General features: G+C 48.7%; 1 long non-coding RNA gene across 1 annotated transcript; it reads right to left on the reverse strand.

The window, feature by feature from the left end:
• Nucleotides 1-2458: 2458 nt before the first annotated feature.
• Nucleotides 2459-13961, reverse strand: LOC123384290. Its single transcript, XR_006595127.1, has 3 exons — nucleotides 12433-13961; nucleotides 6226-6337; nucleotides 2459-2785 (listed from the first exon to the last, which is right to left on the reverse strand). It is a non-coding gene; the product is annotated as an uncharacterized LOC123384290 (long non-coding RNA).
• Nucleotides 13962-24353: the final 10392 nt, after the last annotated feature.

Below are 24353 nucleotides of genomic sequence, written 5' to 3' on the forward strand. Positions count from 1 at the left end.
TCGTAACGAGCACATCTGTCTGGGCTCTCTGTTGCTAGCACTGGAATCCACAGAAGCTACGAGTAAACAAGATATGCAGTGACTTGGGGCACCTGGGTGGCTCAGTCGGTTAAGCGTCCGACCTCGGCTCAGGTCATGATCTCGCGGTCCGTGAGTTCGAGCCCCGCGTCAGGCTCTGTGCTGACAGCTCGGAGCCTGGAGCCTGCTTCAGATTCTGTGGCTCCTCTCTCTGTCCCTCCCCTGTTCATGCTCTGTCTCTCTCTGTCTCAAAAATAAGTAAACATTAAAAAAAAAAAAAGATATGCAGTGACTTGAAGGAATAAACCAACCCCCACTCCAGCTACTTAAGTGGGAAAGGAATTTAGTAAAGGGTGTTGGGAGCTCGCAGACTCTATGGAAGGAAGAGCAAGCAAGTCAGCCATCTTGGAGTCTATGCAGCAAGAACGCTGAGGGTGCCATCCCTTGGAGAACTGACAATTTCACCCAAGGCAGAAGAGCTGTGACTTGGGGGTGGCAAACCTGAGAAATTTCAAATTTAAAGAATTTGTTTTTTAAATAAATAAAAGCAGTTCAGGTGGTGGTATCTGAATTAGCTCACACATTGCTCCTGGAGTCTGATCTGGGGCACTGATAAGCTCAATGTATGAATGATCTCAAGTGTTTAGTAAAAGAAATAGCATCAGTAGGGGCGCCTGGGTGGTTCAGTCGGTTAAGCATCCAGCTGGCTCAGGTCATGATCTCACGGTTGGTGAGTTTGAGCCCCGCCTCAGCCTCTCTGCTGTCAGCACGGAGCCCGCTTCCGATCCTCTGTCCCCCTCTCTCTGTCTGCACCTCCCTTGCTCACATGCGCTCTCTCTCTCTCTCAAAAATAAACAGACATTAAAAAAAAAGAAAAAGAAATAGCATCAGTATCCACACTGCCCAACTGTTAGGTCAACAGTGCTTTTATTCTAATCACTCGGTCAGAAAGTCCAGGCTTTGCAAAGGTCTGTTGAACTAATTTGTAAGAAGGAGCCAAGAAATTATCATAACCTGGGGGTTGGTTTATTCCTTGAAGTCACCACATATCTTGTTTACTCTTAGCTTCTGTACATTTTGCCTTCCCAGGAAAACTAACACAGATTCCTTGGGAGCGTTTTTTCTTTTCTTGACTGTGTTTAAATAAACTATTGATTTTGTTTTCAAGGTAATTTAAGGGGTGATATAGTACCGATGTGATAACTACCACCTTAATACATTCAGAGTAAACAAATTTTAGGGTCTCAACAGTTATTTTTGTCATCAAAACCGACCACATGATGACTGGCCCCAAGGAGATTACTGGGTAGCCTGTATGGGCATGAAGCCGTACGTGACATTAATGACTCAGAGCCAATGACCAAGAGGAAAATTGGTATCAGAGGTTGGAGAGTCTCTTCCGGAGATGTGTGTTCTTTACGAATAAATTAACACTGGATTTCTTGGGGGAAAGCTGAATGGAAATGTGATTTTTGAGAATGCAATATAATTTAGTCTAGTTAGGTCAAAAACATCTGGCAAGTGTCTCTGCAGAGTGGAGAACATTCGTTGCAAAGAAACGTAGCAGTAACCTCCAAAGAGGTGCATCCTATCTTCCAGGAGAGATTTTGGTTGCAAGTGACAGAAAACCCACGTCTATCTGGTTTGTCCAAAGTAAAGGAATTTGTGGCTCACGCCAAAGGCCAGCGATGGGCGGTGGGCATATCTAAAACCAGGGACTTTGACTCTCTTTTTCTCTCCATTCCAGCGTGTTTTTCTTTGACTTCACCCTTAGGGAGATGACCTCCCCTTGGGGACCTGGCAGTCTGAGTTTCACAGCCTTCCAACCTCAGGTCCCTCAGCAAATGAACCTGTTCCTCCCACGAAGGCCCAGGGTTAGTTCTGATTGGCTCTGACTGTAGTCACATGCTATTCTTGAGCCAATCACCGTGGTGAGAAGGTCTGATTGGCCAAACTTGGGTCACATGGCCTGACACAAGCAAAGCCGCGGTCCCCAGAGCGAGCTCAGGCTCAAGGACCTGGTTCACATCCGTCTAGGTGATTGGCCTCCAGAGTCGGCCCAGAGCCCTTGCGCTCCTTGGCTCCTCGTGGCCTTTGGACCCCGGACGTCAATTCTCAGGACTTCTGCCCCCTCCCTGAGCCTCTGCATCCGGGACGCGGCTTCCGCCGAGACGCCTCCCTTTCTCCACCCTTCCTCGGCCCCCAGTCCCTAGGAATGGCCTGCGCGCCCTCTTTTCCACCCCAACTCACTCTCCTTTGTTCGTCACGGCTCCGACTCCGGGTCTCCAGCTGTATTTTGTGTGTGTGTGTGTGTGTGTGTGTGTGTGTGTGTGTGCGCGCGCGCGCGGGCGCGCACATAATTATGGAATGAATGGAAGGTTTGCAGTTAATGGACGCAACACACACAAATAACATCTTCTATGTTCTCAGCGTAGATGACATCAACCATCTAACATTTTTTGTTGTTCATTGTCACATTTAATCCTCTTAACAACGTCACGAACAAAGTCATGGGTCTGTCTTCATACAAACAAACAAGGAAACTGAGACACAGTGAAAAGTAAGCGACTTGGCCACAGTCAGGCGGAAGTGGGGAAGTCAGGCGTTTGGGAGAATTGAACTGCTTCCTCCTGGTGAAGTCGGGGGTGGCCACTGGCGGACTCTGGCCAGTGACGTATGTGTCACTTTGTCTTTAAGATTCAGTGTTTGTTTCTCAAGCTTCCTTCCCTCTTCTGAATTCTAGTCGGGAGAGAAACTGCCATCACACCTATCAGGGAGAATATTGTGAAACGGGCTTGCCCACTGCCCTGGATTTGAGCAAGAAATAAAGGTGTTGCTTTAAGCCACAGAGATTGGGGCTAATAAATTGAGACATTAACCCGCACGAACTAAAGCATTCTGGAGTTCTGGGTGTTCTTAGCGGTTAATGGCTAAGGGTTAAAACTCGATTTTACATTTACAGAAATTTGGTTGCAAATCTTTCTAAAAGGTTATACTGATGCTCATTGTTCTATTCTTTTAACTCCTCCAGTTTTCTTTTTTTTTAAGATACAATAGGCAGCCGTGACTCCTTAGATAGAAATACTTACTGTAAGTCAATTTCCTCGTTGTTCATTTCAAAAGTATTTTGTTATTGTTGTTGTTATCAAAGGCTCTTACAGTAGTTACTCTGGGCCAGGCCCCTATCCTAAATGCTTTACAAATATCAACTCACTTAAACTTGACAATAGTCCTTTGAGTAAGGTAATATTATTATCCTTAACTTTCCCATAGTTAGGAGGTAGGTGACAGAGCCAGGGTTGACCCCAGGCAGTCTGGTTCCAGCCATGTACCTTTAACCTCTATATGTCTTATTACTGTCTATACCTCAGGGACGTTCAGCAGGGTTTGGCACAGTAAGCCTTCAGTAAACCCACTGAGGGTATGGGTGAATGAATGAATGAGTGAATGAATGAATGAATGAATTCCACCTCACAAAGTCCCCTTATTTACATTATTTCATTTGAAAGCCCCAACAATCCATTGCCAAATGAGTATCCCCATGTCAGAGAAAAGAAACAGCCTGGCAGAGTAAAGGGCCGGGTTTCCCAGCCAGGAGATGGAGTGTTGCTATTCCAAGCCTCAAAACAAAGAAAGCAGAGCAAAGATATACCCTTCTTTCCTTCCAAGGGACACGCGATTCTGTCTCCTTCATCTAAGGGGACATCAACTTGGAGTCTTGCATTTTTAATGTGCGTCCCCCTCGCTCCTATCATTGAGAAGTGTTCTGTGCTCTCTCTGCCACGTGATAGACCTCAGGGAGGCCTTGAACTGCTCTTTCCAGGGCCCCTGCCTGCCGCAGACGTGGGACGTTCCTTCCAGAAGAGCGTCCTTGTCTTCGTCTGCTTGGACTACCATAACAGACTAGGAGTTTAAACAAAGGAATTTTTGTTTTCTCTCAGTTCTAGAGGCTGAAGTCCAAGATCAAGGTGCCAGCAGGGTTGGTTTACTGGTGAGACCTCCCTTCCTGGCTTGTAGATGGCCGCCTCCTCTCTGTGCCCTCACATGGCCTCTCCTCTGTGTGTGCAACTTCCTGGTGTCTCCTCCTCTTCTTACAAGGACACAAGCCCCATCGGATTGTGGCCCCACCCTTATGGCCTCATTGAACCTTAATTATCTCCTAAAAGCCCCGTGTCAAACACAGTCTTAGAGGTTAGGATTTCAACATATGAGGTGGGGGTGGGGGGAGGGTGTGGACACAGTCCAGTCCCCTACACTCTTCTTGAGCAGAGCTGCTAGGAGCCAGGGTTCAGCAGAGCCCTCAGGCCTTGACCGAGGGAGACCTTGACCCTTATGACACAGAGAGACCAGAGAGGGCATGACTTTGCATCCTGCTTCCTGAACAGGATTTGCATCTGTCTGTGCACATGGTCTACAGCGTAGGGCAGCACAGGGAGCAGCAGGTGTAGGGGGTCTCCCTTCCTTCCTTTGTTATTCATCCCTCCCTCCCTCCTTCCATTCCTACTGCCTTTCTTTTTCCCTTCCTCCAGACTTCAGGTTCCTTCCAGCCACCGAGTTTCTATGACAAGCACCGTTTTAAGCACAAGGGTTACAATCCTAGGCAAACGGAGGCGGCCGGCTATCATCCATCAAGCCCATGTACACATGAGGGAGACAGAACATGGAAAGTAAACAAATAAATAAGATGTCAGATGGTATTACGTGCTTTGCAAGACACAACAGTGAGTGTGACTGGGCAGAGCGGGAGCTACTTTAGGAAGCATTCTGGAGTATGTGTGAGAGACCCAGGTGATGAGAAAGAGAGCCGGGCCAGAGAGAAGAGCATGCCAGGGGGAGGGAACTGCTGTGCAAAGGCCCTGAGGTAGGAGTGAATGTGGATGTGCAGCCACTGGCAAGGTGACACGTGGCCTGCACAGAGTGGGGGAGGGGACACAGGCAGGAAGGGGTGGGTCAGCACCTTGCTGGGGGTGCCCCTGCCCTGGGGGCTCAAATTGTTTTGGGGGCTCCTCCTCTGTCCTTCCTCTCTCCCTTTATGCCCTCTTTTGGGGTTTCTTTGCGCCTCTCCCATATCTATGGTCTCCCCATCTCTCCCTGCACCTCTCCATGACTATCTTCCTCTGTCTGCGTCTGTCCACCTCCCTCTGGGTCTCTCAGAGGAGCATATGAACACGCACAGTGGCTAGCCCCCAGGAAGTGCCTGAGACCCTCACAGAAGTGCCCCCAGTCAGGCGCTCCGTCGTCCACTGGGCCATCCCCTCGAGCGCAGACATCAGGGAAGTTCTGAGCACAGCCAGTCTCTCTTCTCAGGGGCCCCCAGTCTACTGGGGAGATAAATGTGCAAATAAAAATTACAGAACCGTTTGACCAGAATGAGGGATTCCCAGGGGTCCCCGAGGAAGCCATGAACTCTGTTAGAGATGTCTGCATGCAGGTCGTGACATCTGACCCGGAGCGGAGTGTGGTGGTAAGAGTGAGGGCTCTGGAGTGAGGTGGCCTCATCCAAAAGGGGCCCCAGAGGTGTCCCCAGTGAGTTCGCCTCTCTGTGCCTCAGTTTCCTCTGTGCACCACCTATAAAATGGGAAGATTCTAACCCTGGTCCTCACCGAGCAGGAAGAGTTGCTATGAAAGTTGTCCTGTGAACTAAATGCTTGCACCCTCCTGAAATTCCTGTGTTGAAGCCTAAGCCCTAAGGTGATGGCAGTAGGAAGGGGGGCCTTTTGGGACATGACTAGGTCTTGAAGGAGGAGCCCTTGAATGGGATTAGCACCCTTATAAAGAGACCCCAGGGATGGGGCGCCTGGGTGGCTCAGTCAGTTAAGCGTCTGACTTCGGCTCAGGTCATAATCTCATAGTTTGTGAGTTCGAGCCCCACGTTGGGCTCTGTGCTGACAGCTCGGAGCCTGGAGCCCGCTTCGGATTCTGTGTCTCTCTCTCTCTCTCGGCCCCTCCCCTGTTCATGCTCTGTGTCTGTCTCTCAGTAATAAATAAATGTTTAAAAAAATGTTTTTAAAGCTTTGAACATCCCCCGGCACATAGTAAATGCTCAATAAATTTTGTTCATGGGAGAATAAATAAGTAAAAGAATAAAAATATGGTACAACACGTCTTCATGCTACGGGATGAGATCAGACCAAGACAAAGCTCAGGTATTTTCCCCTCCACAACCTCCAAAGACAGAGCCTTCCCTCTGAGAAATTCCAACCCTACCGTCCTGGGTAAACGATGAATCCCAGCCCCTGGCATCGCCGGAAGAGTTTTATTTCATTTTCTTCAGGCTGCAGGATGCGGAGTTCGGTGTGTGGCCTCCAGAGCCTTATACCTGGGTGCAAAATACAGATACGAGTTCTGCCACTAACTGTATAAGCTTGAGCAAAATACTTCATTTCCCTGCCTCAGTTTCCTCACTGTCAAAAGAGGATAGTCTTGCAGCGAGGATTAAAGTAAATAGCTGTAAGGTATTCAGACTGTGCCTGGAACTTTGTCCGGTGGAATGTTAATAGAATGAATTCCATATTTTTTTATAATTTTTTTAAAATGTTTATTTTTCAGAGAGAAAAAAATACACATATGTGTGTGTGTGTATATATATATATTTATATATATACATGCATACATGTATATTAATATACATGTATATTAAAGTGCTTTGCAGGGCACCTCAGTGGCTCAGTCAGTTCAGTGCCCAACTTGGCTCAGGTCACGATCTCACAGTTTGTGGGTTCAAGCCCCGGGCGGGGCTCTCTGCTGTCAGCCTTCGGATCCTCTGTCCCCTTTCTCTCTGCCCCTCCCCCCGCTTACTCTCTCAAAAAATAAATAATATATTAAAACTGCCATAAAACCTACCATCGGTTTTAAAAAATAAAAACAAACAACAGCAACAACAACAAGAATAAAGTGCTTTGCCAAGTGTAGAATCCTGTGCATGGTTGTGTTGTTCGTGTTATTCTTGTCCGCGCGAGCTGATGCAGAAGTTACTCACGATCGTTAATTAGTGACAAAGCCAACTCGCTTTCCTCGCTGGTTTCCAGGTCTCTCATATTTTGCACACAGTTACATTTGTGTGATCCGGCTTTCCGCAACAGATAGCCAGCCAGACCCTTCCTTCTTTCTACCTCCCTAATAGGAAGCTCAACCTTTTCCTGGGTTCCTAACTCCCGGTGGTTGCTTGGTGCTTCTCTCTGCTCCGCCCTCCCCCGCCTGCAGGTGTCCGCACAGCACGCATGCGCCTTCACGCACCAGCGCCGCCGGCAGGGACGCGGCCGGACCGTCTCGTCTGTGTTCCCCTGATGGCGCTTTGCAGAGCTCTGTGTCCACGAGGAGTGCGGCTGCAGCGCGAGAGGCCTTACCAAGCCCTCCTCCCCTCGCTCGGCCTGTCATGTATTCATTAATTCCCACAGTAGGTCTTTATATACGCCAGTTAATTGCCAGGCACTGTTCCAGGTCCAAGGGCACGGGACCTGCCCTACGTAAAGGAAAAAAGAAAATTGTTTCTTTGCGAAACGTTTGGTCCGTATTGTGAGAAGCGTTTGTGGCTCCGAAATTTTGTTCCCAGAAGGGTCTTGGAGGCAGCAGATCTTTGTGGAAGGGGGAACGACAGAGACCTGGAGCCCCCATCCTTGGGGAAATGTAGAGAAAAGCCTCTTCCCGTCCCTTTGAAGCTCGGTGGGGCCATAGGACCTGCCCTAGACAATTGCTGTGAATGGAAGAGACGTCATGTCGTCGCTTCACTGAAGCATTTCTGGCAGGTGCAGGAGCCCCGGGGCTCTGCCCTGAGCTGGGATGGTGACATTCGATGCTGCAAGGCCCACCCTGCGAGACGGAAGGCCCCTGGATGGCTGAGTCCGGGACTCTGGACAGGCAGTTGATATTACATGAGAAAGAAAAACAAATCCGGATATTTTAAAACAGCATTTTGGGGGTTATTTGTCACTGAAGCAGAACCCAGACGTTCCTGACCGATGTGCAGCTACAGGCGAGGGGCGGGAGCTTGGGATACGGCTGGAGGCTGTTTGCGGCGTCACGCCGGCCACATGGAGTGTGTGTCCCGCGTAAATCCTGGGAAAACGTTTCCTAACAATGACCTTGCTTGACTTCGTATATATACGCTTGGCATTATATTACGTGGGACGGCATTGAGGGCACTTTGACGGATGTTATTGAGGGCTCTAAAGGGTTCCTTTCCAAGCCATTCCTTGGAACCACTATTAATTTAAAAATAATAAATAACAATAAGATAATTAAGCATTTTTCATTTTAAATGAAAGAATATTAAATATTAATAAATAAACTCAAGGATCCAAGCTTGTAAGGATTTCTTAAGGGCAAAGTCTTATTGCGACTTAATTAAGAAGCTCGGCGGAGAAGCGTCGGGCTATTTAACAGAGGTTGACGAAGCTGGTTGACTGGGGCTGCATAGAGACGCGGCTTTATTAGTCTTCCTCGCTCCTATGAAAGCAAAGTAGCTTGTGTTCCACTTGGGGACTAATCCATTTGTCACTGCGAAATCTCGGAGGACAGGGATGTCCATTTCAAACCTAATTTGCAGTCGCCTTTTCATTGTAGTGTTTTGGGAACGGAATTCATCCGCCTCGACCCTGCTCTGTTTGGCTCCTCTATGCAAATATGAGGTGCCCGCAGTGAAATTTCCAGATCACGTTAACAATTTGTTTTCCCTGAGATCACCTCTGTTTGTCACAGGCTTGGACCCAAGCCCGTAAAGAAATGTCACTCTCGCCCTCTTCGTAATGGTTTTATGCAAACAATATCCAAGCCTTGGTCCTGTGATGATGATTTCCAGGAGAGAGAAGGCTGGAGGAGAGAACAGGACAGAGGAGAGAGACGGGAGCTGGGGGAAGGGAGAGTAGGGGACCAGGGGAGGAAGAGGGAAGTGACAGGGAGGTGGGGTCTTGGAGGGAAAGGATGGGGAACCGAAGGAAGGTGTGGGGCGCCCACGAGCCAACAAAACTATATCTCATCTTCCATTCTATGGCGGCATCGTGGTAGAGATGTTTCTGCTCTGGGAACCTCCTCGCGTGGTCGTGAGGGACGAACGGCAGTGTGAGAAATACTGCAGAAGGAGTCCGGTGCTTTCCCCCCAATTTTTGCTATTCCTGTGTGAGCAGAGAGAGGGAAGCCAGGCCAGCAAGTCAGGGAACAGACCATTTTTTAATCAAAGCCAGCTTTCTCCCAGGGGCACATTGCCCGAGAGTACAGGGACACAGACTCTCAAACTACACAGGTTAGTGTTCCCTCTGTTGACCTACCTGAGAACACTCCCATTGGTCTCCTTTCTCGTCTCTCCTTCACAGTTGCCCTTTTCCCAGCTTAGAAGACGAGGTAGGGGTGCCTGGGTGGCTCAGTCAGTTGAGGGTCCGACTTGGGCTCAGGTCATGGTCTCATGGTGTATGGGTTCGAGCCCCGTGTCGGGCTCTGTGTTGACAGCTCAGAGCCTGGAGCTTGCTTTGGATTCTGTGTCTCCCTCTCTCTCTGCCCCTCCCCCTCTTACTCTCTCTCTCTCTCTCTCTCTCTCTCTCTCTCTCAAATATAAGTAAATGTTAAAAAAAATTTTTTTAAAAAGAAGAGGGAGGATCTTCACCCATCCCAATCCTTCCACAGTGCCTTGCCTGAAGATGTGCAAACCTCCCCCATATGTAACAAGGGGGCAGCTTGCAATACCGGGGTCTGGGTGCCCTTTAAGTAAGACCCCCTGATTCCCTCCATCCACCTCACAGGCCGTGCAGTGCCAATAAAGTGGTGTTTGATGTTTAATAATTATTTATCCAAATTTACTATACATTTATGTTGCTTGGATCAGTTGGGCATTACAAATAATTCCGACAATAACTCAACCCAGGGGACGTTTTAAACATGCTTAATTTAGAAGTAAACTAAGCGACAGGATACAAATACACTGAAATAGGAGAGAAGCATCAGGGAGAAGTGGAAGAGATCTTTCAAGGAGAAAAGGGAATGAGACATATTGCTAATGGTTCAGAAAACCCAGCACGTTTTTGGAGAGGATTTAAAAGGACACTTAAAAGGAGAATGTAACCGTTTTATTGCAAAATATCAACATTTACACTACTCTGTCGTTTACACAACTTTGTCATGTCTGTCCTTTGCATTTGGCCCTCTAATTTTTTCCCAGAAGAGCGGCTTGCTGAGAACAGAACTCCTTTAACCTCTCTTCTTCTCAAGTTTTCCTTCCTCCCATGATGAGGCACTGCCTTCTCCTAGGGCTAACCTTTCACAAAGAATCTACACTTGTGTTAATTCGTGAAAATGTTACAAAGCGGACGAGAGGGCAGCCGGGGTCTTTGTGGCATCGAGGACCCAAGCGGTGGGCGGGCTGGCCTCGCGCAGCGGCTAAGAGGCCTGGATCCACCTGCCTGCTCGGGCAGCAGCACGAGAGAGGGATTCAGGCCTCACCGGCTACACATCGGCGCCCGTCATAAGGTGTGGTGGTTTTGAGGGCCAGTCAGGGTCGCGGTGTGCGGACCAGCTGACCCCGAGGTGGGAATGCGCCCTTGGCGCGAAGGAACCGTTCCCTCTTGTCAGCCGCTGCCCTGTGGGTCTTGTTTGCCACTGTAGCGGAACCTCACCCGTCCTGGTATCGCCCAGAGTCACCCGCAAAGAGCTGGAGCTTCCCGTGTTAACTCTGGGAGGCAGTTACTCTGTATCCAGCTAATCCTTGCAACTGCGTCTTCCTCTCCAAAACCTGCAGCCTTCTAGCCAAGTCAGACTTGCGCTGCTGCCTTTGGGGAATACATTTTACAAACGCAAAACGTGCAAACATTCTCTCCCCTGCTTTGCCTTCAGGAAGGACCCAGGAATCCGCTGCCGTGATGGTTGATTTCACGTGTCAACTTGACTGGGTCACGGAGTGTCCTGATATCTAATTAAATGTTATTTCTGGGTGTGTCTCTGGAGGGAGTTTCTAGATGAGATTAGCATTCGAATTGGTGGACCCAGGAAGACAGATTGTTTCCTAACGTGGGTGGGCATCACCTGGCCTGATTGGAACCAAAAAGGTAGGAAGCAGGGAAAATCTGCTTTGTCTGATGATGGTCTGAGTGGGAACATGGGTTAGAACTTGCACCATGAGCTTCCCTGGTTCTTTTGGCTTTTGGACTCAGACTGGACCTACACCTCTGGCTTTCCTGGGTCTCCAGCTTGGAGATCATGGGACTTCTCAGCCTCCATAACCATGTGAGTCAATACCTTACAATAAACTACACACACACACACACACACACACAATCTCCCATCAGTTCTATTTGTCTGGAGAGCTCTGACTGATACAACACCCCCCCCATCCCCCCCACACACACACCCGGGTTTTGCTACTTCTCATAGATCTTTCAGCGCTGTGTCTGGGATCACTTCTTTATTCCTGCCTTCTATGACCTTTGTGACATTTCTTGAAAATCCCATTTCCTGCTCTGACCCAGGGTCGGAGGCTCTCATCAATAAGCAGGCCTGGTGTCCATCAAAGCTCTCTATTAAATAAGAATGTAAACATGAAGGTCTTTCCAACAGAAACACCATGTGCGGCTAATGGAAACCAGAGAAAGTGATTCATTAGCCCAGAAAACTCGGGGAAACTGATTAGTGAGTCAAAAGGACATGACCTGCTATTCCACGAGAGCGCACACAGACACAGACACCATCCCGTGTCGGCCAGTTCACTTGACGAATGGCCAGCCCCGAAGGCCGGTGGGAACCTTTGCCCCTTGAAGTCAACCATGCATCTCATTTGCACATTAAAAAAAAAAAAATCTCTATTTTAGACCATGATTTTCTGGATCAATGGTGGTAAAATAACTGAAATTCTCACTTTGTGCCTAGAAAGTTATCTTCCCACCAGCATATAAATGTTTCCCCATCGGTCTGGGGTCTTGGCCGATCGGGGATCCACCATTTTGAAGAAGTTGAGGGAAACCAGACCACCCCATCCCAGCATCAAAGACCTGAATGATGTCGGTGCCACCTGGGTGACGCTTTAAGCATGCATCGTCATCTTCCAAAGGTTCTGGCTTTGAATGCCTCTCCACTGTTGGACTAATCAAAGCCATCCCAAGCTATTTGCATGCTGTCTTAAAGGGCACCTTCTGGAGGAATGAAGGGGGACAACTGATAACTTGATGACTCTTCTCGCAGAACCAGCTGAATCTAGACACTGAGAGTCACCAGCTTTCCTGCGTAATATCCGAGACCCTCCACAAACCATCCCCTTCCTCCCTGGACTGCCATGTGTCTGCGATCCTATCTGATTCTTCTAGACTGAGACACTAAATGCTCCTCTTTAAATGCAAACGTCGTAAAGCTCAACGATTTTATCAGGACTCTTGGTTGCATACGAAACCTGGGTTCAATAGCTTTGAATTAAAGGAATGTATGACATCAGATACCTACGAAGGGCAAGGAGTCGTTAGTCTCGGGCACAGTTGGATCCAGAGGTTCAGATGACGTCACCAGGTCCTGCCTAGTGTCTCCTGATCTCTGAGCTCCTCCCTCCTCTCTCGGGTCCACTTTTAGACTCTCCTGTCATGGCCGCAAGAGGGACAAAAGTGTACAGCATTCCCAGAAGCCACTGCAACAGTCTCGTTGCATCTCATTGGCCCTGACGGTGTCACATGCCCGTCCCTGAGCCAATCACAGTTGCCGGGAAAGGAAAGCCGCGATGATCTCACTCCACGGAACCCGGAAGGCTGGTTAAGCCGTTTAGGTGAGAGTAAGGTGGTGGGGGAGCGGTTCCCAGCGAGCTGGTCACCAAGGGGTAGGGCAGTGGATTCTGAGTAGCCAAAAAAAATTAATATACATTACAAAAAAAAAATCTTACTCATTAAAGAGATTTATAAACTGAAGTGGGATGGACAGAAACTTTTACTCACCTCCTGTCCAAAGGGGAACCCCATGAACGTATTTGCTGAGTTGACTTCTCGCGTTAGATACCTGTGAGCTTGGAAAGAGAAATCCCCTAGTGCTGGGACACAGAGCAGCAAAGACTGCGAAAAGGAATAAAAGGTGGAGCCCTAACCAAGACAGCAAGGAGCCTGGGAATGGTGACAACCACCGAGAAGGAGGGAGATGTCTGGACAGGCATCGTCACCATAAATTACGACATAAACAGTAAGGACAGTCGCCGCCGGGAAGGCGCTTTCGCTGTGCCACTATTCTGATCACGCTGCAGATTTTAACACCTTCACATCTCCCAACAGTTTTATGAGGGTCTACTGACTTCATTTCCATGTCACAGGTAAGAAAACTGAGACACAGAGGGCTTACGTCACTTGCCCATAGTCACAGCTACTGGTGGTGACATGGAGGTTTGAAACCGGGCAGTCCGCACCAAACTCACACACTCAGCAACACAGGCAGTGAAGAATCACCCAGAACCAGAGAACCAGGACGGGGCTGCTGGAAGACGGTGCTGAAGCTCATTAGATCCAATGGGGAAACTGAGGCCTCCATACTTTGGCGCTCTGCCACCCTCGGGTGTTAGTGAGGACTCCTCTCTCTTCAGTAGTGAGTGACAGACGATGCAAACTGAGCTTGTTTCAGCAAGAAGAGAGTTTTGTTGGCTCCCCAAACAAAACATCTAAGAGCCGCGCTGGCTTCAGGCATGACTAGATTCTGGACTCAATATGAGGCTCAGTTTCTCCCGGGCCGTGGTGCCGTCATCGGCCGTGTTTGCCTCCTTCCGGGGCTCTGGGTGGCAAGGGCCCTGCGGTCCCTCCAGCCTCTTCCTCCAGGTTCAACCCAGAAGAAAAGAGCCAGGAGCTTCCAGGTTAAGTCCTGAGAATCATTCTGGTTGGTCATATGCTCACCCTTGATGAACCACTGTTGCCAGGGGACCCGACACAGTGACTGGCTTAGCTCTGGGTCGTGGGTCTCTTCCCTGACTCCTAGATCAGATAGATCGAAGGCTCCAGGGGAGGACTTCCAAAGGCAAGTGGAAGGGGGGGGGCGCGTGGGGGGGGGGAGGCGTGAGAAAGTTCTGTTTCCAAAATAAAGAAATAAAGATGCCGGAGTTTAAAAACAACTACTCACAAGGCCCAGGCTCCTATGTGTGAAAAGTTCGATTTTTTTTCCCCTGATATTACTTGGCAGCAATAAAAATATATATAACCCCCAGTGACCTCTTCCGGAGTGTCGTCTACGTCGTTCAGACTCATCTGTTTGTGTTTGGAAAATGGATTTGAAATCACTGACCTATTGTTGATGGGGTCTCTTGATTCAGCAGTGACTGGTGAGTTCGCGGATTGGCACGCGTTTATGAGATACCTTGTCTGCCTTAAAAGATGAAACTATTCCTTCTCCCTTATTCCTGGGGCATGCGGGAGCACGGAACCATCCTTCAGTGGAAACCAAGTGCTGTACAAGCCCTCTGCAGAGGAAGGAATTGAGACCTACCTTAGATGGACATTTCTTTCCCGGGTAGAATACACACCTAAGGGAGCTTTCACGGCGAGCTCATTTTGATGAACTGTGGTCCCTGGTGAGAATTCAATTCACCCTCCAAGGGTGAAGAGTACGTCTTCCATGCCAACACAGCGCCCAGCCCAGCACTGGCGCTGGCTGAATGTGAGTTGATGGCTGGGAATGAATTTTCCTACTTCGGGATTGACTGCTTCACAAAGGGCCCGTGCCCCAAACCCTCTTCAAGGTCGAAGGGTTCAAGGCAGGGGCTGTGAACAAGGTGGGAGTCTTCCGTTCACGGAAGACGTGCCCACCTGCCACTCTTGGCATATTTCCTGGGTGGCTGTATTAGTCAGGGAACTTTGGTTGAAACCCACAGACACTGGGTCCAGTGAGCTTAAGCACAAAAAAAAAAAAAAAAAAAAAAAGAAGTTCCTGGAAGGATATGGGTTACCTCAAAAAAGGAAGAGGCAGCCTTAGAAAGGGCAAGAACTGGGGTGCCTGGGTGGTTGTGTCGGGTAAGCGTCCCACTCTTGATTTCGGCTCGGGTCACGATCTCACGGTTTTTGAGCCTGAGCCCCGCGGTGGGCTCCTCACTGACAGTGCAGAGCCCGCTTGGATCGTCTCTCTCCCTCCCTGCCCCTCCCCTGCTCATGCTTGCTCTCTCGAAATAAGTAAATAAACAGGCAAAGACAAACTGAATCATCTCTGAAGTGCCACAAAGGGGAGGGAGGCCATCTTGATCAGAGTCCCACCGAGGCTGCACCTGATGGGGAAGGGTAATTCTCCAAAAGGAAATCCAGATGCTTTTCACAAGCGGGGGTGGCTCAAGAGGGCAAACCGTCGTGCCTCCCTTTGCTCTGGATGCCCTCTCTGTTCTACATCTTCCCTCGACTTGCCCGGAAACGCAAGCCCCTCCCTCTCCCAGGTAAATACCCGAGCGACGGTCTCGGGAAAAGGCCCAGGGACGAGTAGCCCAGAATGTTCATTGCAGCTCTGTGCTCGCGAAACACATAGAGTCCACTTGAATATCCATTGACCGAAGCCAACAGCATGGGGACGGGGGTCCAAATAAACTAGGAAAGTAGATATCGACAAGAATCAAGCTCAAAGACATCATATGAAATAAAACCAAGCAGATTGTAGAAGAATACATACAATAATACCATTTGGGCCAAGTAGTATGTGTAACATTTGGGGGTATAAACGGATTCATTAGAAGTATAATATGCACGAGCACGATAAGAAAACAAAGTTAGGGAAGTGGCTACTTCTTGGGGAGAGGGAGGGAAATCCACGGGAAGGGACGCGCAGGAAGTTTCAAATGAACTTCAAAAGTCAGATTTCTGATCACGGAGCGGTGAGTACCCAGATGCTTGTTATCTAACACTTTTCTGTACGTATAAAATGCTTCTTAAAAAAAAATTGGGGCACCTGGGTGGCTCGGTCGGTTAAGCGTCGGACTTTGGCTCAGGTCATGATCTCACGGTTCGTGAGTTCGAGCCCCGCATCAGGCTCTGTGCTGACAGCTGGGAGCCTGTAGCCTGCTTCAGATTCTGTGTTTCCCTCTCTCTCTGCCCCTTCCCCACTCATGCTCTCTCTCTCTTTCTCTCTCTCTCTCTCTCTCTCAAAAATAAATAGACATTAAAAAAAAATTTGTCTTAGAAGTCAAGTTGCGAGTGTACAACCCATGGCCAGAGCACGTCTGCTTTGCCCCGAGACGATTTCTGTCCCGAGTCTGCACATCCTCCTTAGATAACGTCAGGCTGTGAGCGCCCTCGGTCATTCCACCCGGGAGCCGCCTCCCTGCTGCTCCCCGCCTCTCGGGATCCCCTGGGTGTTTTTGCTGTACTTTGGGCAGAGAAGATGCCCTCCTCCCCGCAGCCCTCCGTCCCATTGTCATGTGTCTGTTGACCATCGGTCAGGAGTCAGGAAGGGGCTGCGGGCACAGCCGTCTCCCCACGGGGACCTGGACTTCGGCCACATCCGCGCTGGGATCTTCCAGGGGCCCCCGGGTCTGCGCAGGAGGACGCAGGGGGCTCTGACGCTCACAGAGACAGGCGCAGCTGGGACCCGGTGTCCCTGCCCTGACTCCACCTCCAAGCCTGGGGTGGCAGAACCTGAGTCCGCCTCACCTCCTGGAGGCTGACGGGCCCACCATCAGCGATTCCTTCCTTTTGGGCTTTCTCCCAGGTGGGATGGCTGAGCCCTATGTGCCCGCGCGGTAGCAGGGGCTTCTGGACAGCCACGCGGGGCTATCTCTGGGGGTGCCGCAGGGTGCAGAATCGGGAATCTGGGAGGGAGGAGAAAGGCTTGTACTAGAAACCACAGGAGCTCCCACCCTCCCTGCTTTCCCTGGGGGCGTCCCCAGGTCTACACTGGGAGGAGGAGGGAGCAGAGGGAGAATTGCTCTATCTCAAAGTCAATAGTGAATGTCACCTCCTATCACTGGGCATTCTTGGTTGTGTTGAGGCTGGCCTACCAGATAAAAGATTCTAAAGAATTTAAGTATAGAATGGCTGTTAATAACCAGAAGCTCCTGGACTACTTAACAGAACACAGACAACCACCCTCAGGCAGAAGCAGAAGGATCAATTACAATGTCGGAAAAGGTTTATACAGCCTCTGAGTCAACAAGAAAAACCCCAGTGAAAATCAAAGTGTTGGGGTACGTGCAGAACATTGCCTCGGAGCTCTGCTCTGTATTTCTGGATGAATCTGAAGCAGGAAAATCTATCCACTGAGATGTGCTTGCGTGTCAGTAACCAAATATCCGAGTAACACAAACGTAGAGAATCTTGTTTATTGTCCCCGGTAGCGGAAACGATGATTGATTTAGCTTCACCACATTTGTCTTTCTGCCTTGTCTTCCTCATCTCCTTGGCCTCGTTCGTAAGTGTATCTCCTCATGATCGCAGAATGGCTGCCTGGGTTCTAGCATCTTGTCCTCAACCAGTTCTTTTCAAAGTCAGGAAATAGACTTTCTTTCCCTCAACCAGTTCTTTTCAAAGGCAGGAAATAGAGTTTCTTTCTGTGCATCCATTTTATTAAAGATGAAAATCTTTCTAGAAGATTCTCCAGACCCCAGAATACATTTACTCTCCTGTTGCATTAGTCAGACTTGGGTCCCATGGCCATTCTTGGTAGCCATGGAGACTGGTCTATCTGTGCTCTACAGTGAGGTGGAGTGGGGTGGTGTGTGTGTGTGGGGGGGGGTGGCATCCTCCTCCTGATAGGGAAACTGAGGCTAGAACTGGGCAGGTGACCCTTAGCTCCTGCCCCTGAAAGGCAGCTAAAGACTGTGTAGTTAGCTGTCTCTTCATGGGGGCTGTGTGGATATTTGGACAGGACGATTCTTTGCTGTGAAGGCTTGTCTCTTCCATTGCAAGTTACACAGTTGCATCCTGATCCCACACATGAAATGCCAGAAAGGACATCAGCCATCAGTTATTGTGACACTCCAGAACCCCCCTAGAAACTTCCAAATGCCCTCTAAGGCTCTCGACCCTCGGTCTGTCCAAGGATTCTTAAAAAGTGTGAACTGTGTCTGCAAGATTCAAAGACAACGGTGGGGGTGGGCAGGGGGGCAGGGCTCACCCCCCCAGAGCAGCTCTGCTTCTGGTCTGTTTTGCAAGTTGAGTTTCTATGACAGGTTTTCTTTGACGAAAATATTTACACCTAGAAATAGTTGCGAAAGATTACATGAGTGAAGACTGGAGCCACGTGAATTCAAAACTGCCTTTTTCAGGGGTGCCTGGGTGGCTCAGTCGGTTGGACTCAGGTCGTGATCTCACGTTGTGAGTTTGAGCCCCGCGTCGGGCTCTGTGCGGATGGCTCAGAACCCGGAGCCTGATTCGGATTCTGTGTCTCCCTCGCTCTCTGCCCCTTCCCAGCTCACACTCTGTCTCTCTCTCTCTCTCAAAAATAAAAATAAGACATAAAAAAATAATAATAAAAAAAAATTAAGAAACTGCCTTTTTCAGAATAAGAGTCGGTCAACATGGTTATTTTACTCAGCAAATATTCTGACCAGATTTTTGACGGTTGATGGAATGAATTGTGCCTTTCCTTTTATTTCCACTTTAGGGGGGGGGGGCTCTGTCTCCTGGATTCATCCCCCATTCACACCAGAGATGGGACTTAGAAACTTGCGTGTGCTGACTTCAAAGTCATAGAAAACTAAAACACTTCAGGCCAAGAAATCCTGGCTGCCTGGCCAAATTGTTCGGTTTTGTTTTGGGTGTGTTTTTTTTTTTTTCCACCTTCTAATTCGTGAATTTATGGAATGCTGCAGAGAGTCAGAGAGTTTACAGGTTGCAGTCTGGTTTTCTTCCTTTAGACGAGGAAAACTAAAACTTCGCTGCAGTTGAGCACCTCCTAATCCCCAGCAGAAATCTGACATTTTCATTTTGCTTCTTCACCCTCTCTAATCTTCACGTAGCCTGAGGTGGGGGTGGGGTCCGTGCAGCAGAGCGTGACAATAATCCCACCCGGTCATAACCAAGGCATGCCTGAGGGTTTCGGTGGAGACTGAGATGTCCCAAGCCCTTCCCCTTTCCAAGGTGATGAAAAGTTGGTCTGGGCAGGGCACCAAGTGCTACTTATCAGATTCCAAGTGGCATTGTCTCTGGCACCTGGCCCTGCCGGTGGCATCTGTTGAGGGTCGGTTCCATCAAGCGGGCGGGAGGGGTGACCGGGCTCCAGGCTTGGGGGATTCAGGGTCCCCGGCGCGGTTCCTGACTGGGACGGCTGTTTGATTCTGGCAAAGACGGGGGCACCATGGAGACGAGGAAACAGACAAAATGACTCATCTTGGCTCAGAGCCCAGAATATGTATGCTAATGCCTTCATGCAGACAAAAATAAGATTATGGAGATATTGGGTGCAAAAAATGCCCAACCTCAAATAATCGTTCCCTTTAATCCATCAACACGGAGACCCAATAATTTTGCTGAGATCCAGAGTCACAGAGAAAATCATCACATGAGTAAAGTTTGTTAAGTCAATTTTTCCACCTCTTGACAGATATTGCCAGACCCACCAAAATCCCCAGCTCCCGACTTCTTCCAGGCCCCCAGGAGGATCAGTCTCCCCCACCCCTCATAGTCACTCATGGACAGGTGACCACTCCTGGCCAAAGAAACCCGAGAGAAAGTGACAGGTGCTGTGTCTGAACAGAAGCATGTAAGAGCTGGGTTGTGATTTCTCTGCTTCCCATGCTGCGGTGTCCACGGGGACATGTATTGAGATGGTGTAGCCTCCATCCGACTGGGTTACTGAGTGCCCATGATGAGCAGAGCCCCCCCCCCCCCCAATAGCTCACATTAGACACACGGTGTGAGCGAGAAAACTTTCGTTGTGTTAAGCTACGGAGAGTTCAGCACTGTCCCTGCAACATACCCTCACCCATCCTGATTAGTGCATCTAGTATCTTCTCCCACAATATCCTACAGATGGATACATTAAAAGCCCATGAATCCCTCTAAACTTAGGCTCAAACGATGATTGGTGTTCAAGTCTCCTCCAGGCAGGAAAAAAAAAAAAAAAAAAAACCACAGAAGTGTTATAGACGAGCGAGCCGCTGACTTCCCCAATATTGAATCTGACGCACAGGAAAGATACATTTAGAAGCGCTGACATCAGCGAAGGACACTTTTAATGGCTGTGTCAAAAGAGATCTAAATTTAGAAACAGAAACGGTCTAGTGACAGGTAGGAACGAACCATCGAGACTTGGATGCTTGGTACCATTTGGGGGTTATTTGAGCTACATGATTGTCACCCACGTTGTGAGTGTACTTCATCTTAAACCCATTAAGAAGTGGGAGGAGAAGACATAGAGAAAATATGTTCTACATGAAGGCTGGTCCACATGTTTTAAGCACAAGTGTAGAAATAAGAGCCTGCATTACTTTTGTTCTCAAAACAAATGAGCTATAATAAGAGATGCAAGAACGTTGGTAAACTGCAAGGATAAAATACCAAAACTGACTTTATTTTATTAAAAAAAAAAAAAACTTGGCTCAGTGTAGAAGACAAGTGTTCATTGCGGCCCCTCCCTCAAACACATTCACTCACGCTATTTTTAGTAACAAAATATTCCCCATAGATCTTCCAGGAGACCACCCCCTACCCTGCGGTGACAAGCCAAGAAAAAAATGGAAACATATGTCCACACACACACATGTGTGCATCGGTGTTCACAGCATCATTCATATTAGCCAAGACGTGGAAACAATCCCAATAACCACCAGTTGGCGGGCGGATTAAAGAAACAAAACAAAACTATGGTGTATCCATAGTGCGGAATACTATTCAGCAACAAAAAAGGAAAAGAAAGTGTGGACGCGCACCATCACTTGGGTGAATCTCACAGACGTGACGCTAAAGGAAGAAAAGCCAGCCTTAAAAAGTCGCATGCTGTAGAATGCCATTTATAGGATGTTCTTTAATACTTTTTTTTTTTAATGTTGATTTTTGAGAGAGAGGGAGACAGATCGTGAGCAGGGGAGGGGCAGAGAGAGAGAGAGAGAGAGAAAGAGACACAGAATCCCAAGCAGGCTCCAGGCTCTGAGCTGTCAGCACAGAGCCCGACTTGGGGCCCGAACCCATGAACTGTGAGATCATGACCTGAGCCGAAGTCGGACGCTTAACCGACAGAGCCACCCAGGGGCCCTAGGATGTTCTTGGAATGGGAACTGCAGAGTTTGGAGGGCAGATCAGTGGTTGCCAGCACTGGGGAGAAGAGGGGTTGGCTACAAGGGGCCACACCAAGAAGATTTCAAGGGTGACGAATCTGTGTTGTATCCTGATTATCATGGTGGAGGATATGCAAACCTATGCCTCCTGATGGGGCAGCAGGTGTATTTCTTCTTTTGCCAAGTGGGTCCTTCCTTGAACTGAAGTGACAGATAGTCCTGCTGCTTTTCCATTTGCATGCAAAACGTCAAATTATAATGCGTTTTCATTTCGCCATAATAACAAATCCTTCTTTGAAGTCAGTAACAAGAAAGCTCATCTCAGGAGTAATTTCCTGATCATCAAGTTTTTGAATATATATGTATTTTTAATTTGCTAACCCCTGCTGGCATGCCAGGTGGCTGGTGTGCTGATCCCTAGAGATTTCACTGTTATTTTTCCAAGATTGGTACGAGTCAAACTCCAGATAACCTTCAATTGTTTGCATTTGTTAAGAAGCGTCAGAGAATCCGGAAATCAAAGAGCTGGATGGAACTTCAAGAATAATTAAAGCTGAGATAGTACTTACAGAAGAGGGTAAAAGTTTACAGGCGTGGTCAGCAACGTAGTCTGTTGGCACCACAAAGCTTTACTCAGTCCTATGACAAAGGATAGATGTTCTAGAATCATCCAGGAGGGTGAGCCTCCTGTCCCTCCACCCTGCTGTCTCCGATCCGGGCATCTCTGCGCAATTATTCAGAGTTTGGATCGGGCACGGGTCTGAATTGCAAACAATGGAATCCACTGCAGCTATCGTAGGGGAGGCCAAACTTCCCTCTGCCCTCTTAGATTCTGTGGCTGGACCTAAGAATTAAGCTGACATAAGACAGATCGACAAGAGAAATCCCACACATTTTATTTAATATTTTTATGCACGCATGGGAGTCTTCAAAAGGAAAACTAAAGACCCTAAGACGCCGAAGCTTATACACCTTTTTTAAACAAAGAACGGTAAATTATAGGGATGTGACAAGACAAAGTGGCTTGGACTAGGGGCAATAAATTGGGGGACAGTGACTAGGAAATGTATGGGGAAACTAATGGAAGATAAGGGTTATGTTAGTAGGCTTGTTTGGACAGATCCATTTTGGCCTGGACTCCCAGACTCTGGGATAAGATAAGAATGTTCTCTTCCCCGCGCAGGGAAGACATCTTTCTCATGGGAGATGGCGAGTCAGAGAGCCCTTCCCACGTCTGTGGTTTCTCAAATGCCTTCAGCTCAAAATAATCAGTATGTCAAAGTGGCATATTTAGAGGGGATATTTTGAATTTTTTTTTTACATTTATTTATTGTTGAGAGACAGCATGAGCAGAGGAGGGGCAGAGAGAGAGGGAGACACAGAATCAGAAGCAGGCTCCAGGCTCCGAGCTGTCAGCACAGAACCCAATGCGGGGCTGGAACCCACGAACCGTGAGATCATGACCTGAGCCGAAGTCGGACGCTTAACTGACGGAGCCACCCAGGCACCCCAAGAGCGCATATTTTGAACCCCTTTGCTTGTTCAGGCCGGAAAGGACATTTTATCTAGTGGCCCCCGGGGTCTCCACAAAGCGAAAGAATCAGACTCAGAGGTCGTAACCAGGAACAAGGCAGGTTCATTGCCCCTGGCACTCACGTCCCTGACACTGAGTACAGGGTACCAGGGGACAACCTTCTGCCTCTCCCGGGTAGCTTCTGAAAGCCCCGTATCTCTTGGCCCCCCTCCCCAGAATGCACTCTGCCCCCTGCCACCCTTCACTCACTTCTCTCCCCAGTCTTCTTTGTCCCCAACTGATCAGTGGGATTGACATCACGTGCCTGCTCTCTCCAGCTGCGAGGGAGACTGGGAAGGTGAGGTTCTGGCTTCTCTTTTGAGGATGTGCAGACACATTAGGGGGAAAACTCCCCTGAATATAGAAAGGCTTTCCAAAGTTTCTGGACGACCGCAGATCATGACAAATGTCCCCTCCCCAGGTATTCTCTCAATGTAGCTCCCCCAGCGCTGCTCTTGACCACAGTTATATCACTTTCAAAACTTGGCCAAGGGGTTATGACAAATGCAGCGCTAAATTCCCAACTCCCTGGTGGAGAAATCGGGAGACTGGAGCTAATGTTTGGCAAAGGAAAGCCACGGTATAAATTCCAGATGTGATTCCAGGAAAAGGTGTTTTTGGCACGGACGTGCTATTTTCGTGTAATGAAAGCCATTCAGTTTCAGAAGAGAAAGACTCTAGTTTCCCAGGGGATAGAGAGAGAGAGAGAGAAAGAGAGAGAGAGAGAAATGTGTGTGTGTCAAAGGATAATCCTCCAAATGTTAAAAACATAATTTTGACGAACCCCGCGGTGACCGTTTGCCAAATCTATTTAACTCATGGACGATGCCATTAATAGGGTGGTCCGGCTGACTCGCAACAGGACGTGAGAACGAGGGCTCTGTCTGGTGGGTGAAAAAGGAAGACGGTAGAATACAATGCCAAGTTAGATACAACCATTTCAGCATTTCCCTGGGCAGTAGAGCTATGACTTTGGGATCATCTTTAGTAGCATCAGAAAAGTAAGTATCGCATGTTACCGTTTTTCTGTATGTTGACCTCTACCTTTCCAGCGTGGCAAAACGTCCGAGCTGTAGCCAGTAACCACAGGAGGTCAAGGTCTTATCTCATTTCCTTAGCGTCAGATGTCCCTGACGTGGGCCCGCGACACTGCTCTCCACGCTGACCCTAAAAGATCTCACAGTCATCTTTGGGCCTTATTCCCAAGTGTGGGATATTTATTCTTAACATCCGAAGTCTTCTCCCAGCCCTCAAAGATAAATATGTTGGTCTGACTGGAGCTCTCTCCCCTTGAAGACTTCCATCCCAGTCATTCACCTGCTCAACAAACATGTACTGGGCTCCACTCTGTGTCAAGAACTCAGCTGGCCAGTAAAAGAGACACGATTCCCACTCCAAGAAGTAAAAGCGTGCCATCAGCTCTAATGAGGTAGGTTAATTGAGGCGATGGATATGACCACAAAGTCCTCTGGGATGAAGCGGAGGGGGAAGCGGTTCCGCCTTAAGTGCGGTTAGTGAGTTAGGCACAGTCAACATTTTCTGAAGACCCACTAAGTGCCAGGCACATCCAAGGCTGCAAGAATCCCTAGGTGGGCAACACAGAAATTGGCTGGGGTGAGTTTCTGCTGCTGTGGGTGGGCCAGC

This window comes from Felis catus, chromosome A3 (genome assembly GCF_018350175.1).
Source record: "Felis catus isolate Fca126 chromosome A3, F.catus_Fca126_mat1.0, whole genome shotgun sequence".
NCBI classification, from domain to species: domain Eukaryota; kingdom Metazoa; phylum Chordata; class Mammalia; order Carnivora; family Felidae; genus Felis; species Felis catus.